A 3897-nucleotide genomic window follows, 5' to 3' on the forward strand; every position below is an offset into this window, starting at 1 on the left:
TCTAACTTCATATGTTCAACGGTTCAACCAAACAAGAATGCCCAATTCCTAGGAAGTTAAAATACATGGGAATTGCAAATACAAGGGAAATATAACTTCCCAAGTGCAAACAAACATCACCTTTATCCATATTTTATTATATTCAACCAACTATTTTTGTCATAATATTTGTTCAAATAGTAACCGTAAAGATCTTTATGAAATGGAGTAGTATAAGCTAATACTTTTCATGATTTTTCATGTAAACTAAACAACAGCTTAGTGTTTGAAATTGTGCATTGGTATACGTGTCTAAAGAATTGTGTCGTGTTTAAAAAGATCGGAAAAAGTATACTATTTGGAGTTTGGTTTATATAATTTTTAAAAGAAAGCAGGTAATTTAAGGGCCATATATTCTAATATTTGTACAAGATAAGTTCATCCCTTTCGTTTTCTAGCTGCCATATACTTGGTATTCAAAATTATTTGTTTCAATTCATGTCCAAATACTAATTGAACTCCAATCTCATCATGGAGAAAGAGAAGCAAACAATTCATGTATTGATGGTAGCATTCTCATCCCAAGGTCACATTAACCCTATGCTTACACTAGGAAAACACTTGCAAACAAAAGGCCTTCATGTTACTCTTGCCATCACCGAAACTTTCCGCCTTCAGATTATGAAGCACCACCACTTCACCACCAACACCATCGCCAATCGGATCCCCTCAATATCGAGGATCGATATTGAATCCTTCTCCGATGGGCTAACCCTAGAGCATAATCGTAGATACGTACATGACCACACTAGCCAAATTCGGGCCGGTAAACTTGACTAGTCTTATCACAACCCTAGCTTGTGACATTACTAGGCCTAAAAAGTTCTCATGCATAATCAATAACCCTTTTGTGCCATGGGTTGCTGACGTGGGAACCCAATTAGGAATTCGATCCATGTGGTATGCTATGGATTCAACCATGCACCCTCTTTGAAATCTACCATGGATTCTACATCAATCCCAATGATTTCCCTACACAAGAAAAACCCGAGAAAAGCGTAAAATTACCGGGTTTGCCATTGCTACAAGCTTCTGATCTTCCCTCTTTTGTGCTCCCTTCTAATGCTTTTGGGAGCATAGCACAAGTATTTTTTGAATCCATGAAAAACATCCACAAGTTGAGGTGGGTGTTGGCAAACTCTTTCTATGAGCTTGAGGAAGAAGCGATCAATTCTATGTCTAAATTTGTCATGATCAAGACGGTTGGTCCATTAGTCCCTTCAACACTCCTAGGTAAAGATCACGAAGACCGCGGCGAGTTTGTAGGGATTAATATGTGGAAAGCGGATGATAGATGCATAGAGTGGCTTAACCAAAAGGGTCCTAATTCTGTAATTTACGTGTCATTTGGTAGCTTGGTAGTCCTATCGAAAACACAAATGGAGAGTATTGCAACGACGTTAAGAAGGAGCAAGAGGCCATTTCTTTGGGTGGTTAAGCCGTCCGACTATCCGGTACCTGAGGGTGCCGGAGAATTTCCCGACGGTTTCTTGGATGAGACTAAGGAACAAGGACTAGTGGTACCATGGTGTCCATAAAGTTTAGTTTTATCTCACAAATCTACTGCTTGTTTCCTAACACATTGTGGGTGGAATTCTATGTTGGAGACTATTAGTGTTGGGGTTCCTGTTATTGCTTATCCAATGTGGAGTGACCAACCCACAAATGCAAAGCTTATGGTTGACGTTTTTGGTATTGGGCTAAAGGTGAAGCCCAATAATGATGGGCCTGTTGGAACTTGGAATTGAAACAATAGGGGAGTGTATTGAGGAGATTATGGATGGGCCACAAGCCGTAAATATTCGGGCCAAGGCGGTGGTGTGGAAGGCAATGCCAAGAGGTGGGGTTGCAGATGGCGGGTCATCTGATCGGAATATCCAAGAGTTTATTGGTGATATCGTTACCATATCATCATCACATACAAAGTGTCAAAATCCTTTATAGGGAGGTATCTTTCGGCCTTTTGGGGATTTTTGTTTGTTTAGCCAACGCTACAAACTTACAAGTGTTATAATCATCATTTCTCTTTGTAAATTTGGCAATACTTCTAGAAAATATTGTGTAAATCTATACTATATATTAAAAGGCATTTATACAAATGTGTATTATTTGCATAAGATTCAAACCTACGACCTCCACTTTCAATACTAGAGCATTATCCAATTGAGCTAAACCTTTTTATGTTATCTTTGTAAAATTATTATTAATATAATAATTATCTTATGAAAAAGACATTAACATAATTTCATTAAAGAATATAATAATTAATTGTTATTCATATAATGACCCGGAGTATCGCCCGGGCCCAAATACTAACTAATTACCAAAAGTGGTATAAGGTATTTTTACAAAACTTTAACTTAAGCAACAAGCATTAATGTTTCATTAACGCCGCCAATATCGCCGGTAGAAAGAAAGGCTAACGTACATTGGCATTATTGATAAGCTAAAAAGAAAAGGTGGTATTGTTGTCATTTGACAAAAGTCAATAGTCCAATAGTACAATGGTTTCAGTGAGAATTTTTCGAAAGTTTCAGCACTAAATTTTCACAAAATATAACTTGTAATAAGATTAAGTAAGAAAAATTTATCCGAAATGACCTTTTAAAGTCACAAAATTGTGACAAATGACCTTTTAAAAAAAAGGTTGTTAAGTAGAACCTAAAATCGAATTTTTTAATAGGGACTTGAACTAATTTTTCGGTGTGCTACTCAATTTTCCGGTGTTGACCCACGCGTGTGGGCCGCGTGCCTAATAAAAAAATTCCCTTTCAAAATTCCCTCCAATTCCCCCCTAACAACCTAACATAACCCTAAAAAAAACCAGCACTTCTCCTTCCTCGACATTAATATATGGCCATAGTACCCTTTTGTGGTTGAGATCAAAACCGTGGAGACCTTATTAGGAGACAGTAGGAGTAGGAGGAGACTGCTTGAATATATAACTGCAAAGCTCTCGAAATCTAACTCGATGCTGCTTTTAGTAGAATGTGAGATAGACAAGCAGCATACATATCAGTTTAATTATTTTGATTGGCTTGATCAGTGATTATTGGAGCTTCTTGAAGTAGCATTTAATTGAAGTACTTTCCATTTCTATGGGATCAAAATAGGTGTCCAATCCCCTCAAAAATATTTTAACAAGAAACAAGCTATTGCTTTCCGGGCTTTACTTTATGTGCTTTGTCATTTCTTTTCTCTTCTTTACTCTACGTACGGTTGCAATAATGTGTTTTCGGTGGTGACTGACTGGTTGTGATGGTAGGAATTAATGGCAACAAGTTTGGGTGATTCTACGAAGGAGATGAAGAACTAAATCGGTGGGATAAAAGAATTATAAAGTTGGAGGGATTTTTTTTTGGGGATGAACCCTAACTTGCACAATTATCAAATTGGATGAACTAAAGCAAATAAATTGGGGGTTCTGATCTTACCTTGTTCGAATAGCAAAGACTAGAAAGGGGAAAGCAACAATTTTTTTAAAAGAAATTATCCACGAATTGATGAACTTCACGAAGGAGATGAAGAACTGAGCAAACAGAGCATCAAGGAGAGAGAGAGAGAGTGAGGGGATTTTAGGGTCTTTTTTAGGGGGGGGATGGGAGGGAATCCTGAAAAAAAAAAATTATTAGGCACGTGACCAACACGCGTGGGTTAATGGCGGAAAAATTGAGTTGACCATCTAAAAATGTGTTCAGGTCCTTATTCACAATAAAAAAATCGATTTTAGGTCATATTTAACAACTTTTTTTAAAAAAATGTTCTTTATCACAATTATTCGACTTAAAAAGGCCATTTTCCGATAAATTTTCCATTAAATATTATCAAAAATACATTATATTGTCATAAATTTCTAAT

General features: G+C 36.7%; 1 pseudogene; it reads left to right on the forward strand.

Moving 5' to 3' along the window:
* The first annotated feature begins 376 nt into the window (after nucleotides 1–376).
* LOC110792123 (UDP-glycosyltransferase 84B2-like) lies at nucleotides 377–2206 on the forward strand (annotated as a pseudogene).
* The last annotated feature ends 1691 nt before the right edge of the window (nucleotides 2207–3897 follow it).

The sequence above is a fragment of the Spinacia oleracea genome, chromosome 4 (genome assembly GCF_020520425.1).
Source record: "Spinacia oleracea cultivar Varoflay chromosome 4, BTI_SOV_V1, whole genome shotgun sequence".
Taxonomy (NCBI): Eukaryota; Viridiplantae; Streptophyta; class Magnoliopsida; order Caryophyllales; family Amaranthaceae; genus Spinacia; species Spinacia oleracea.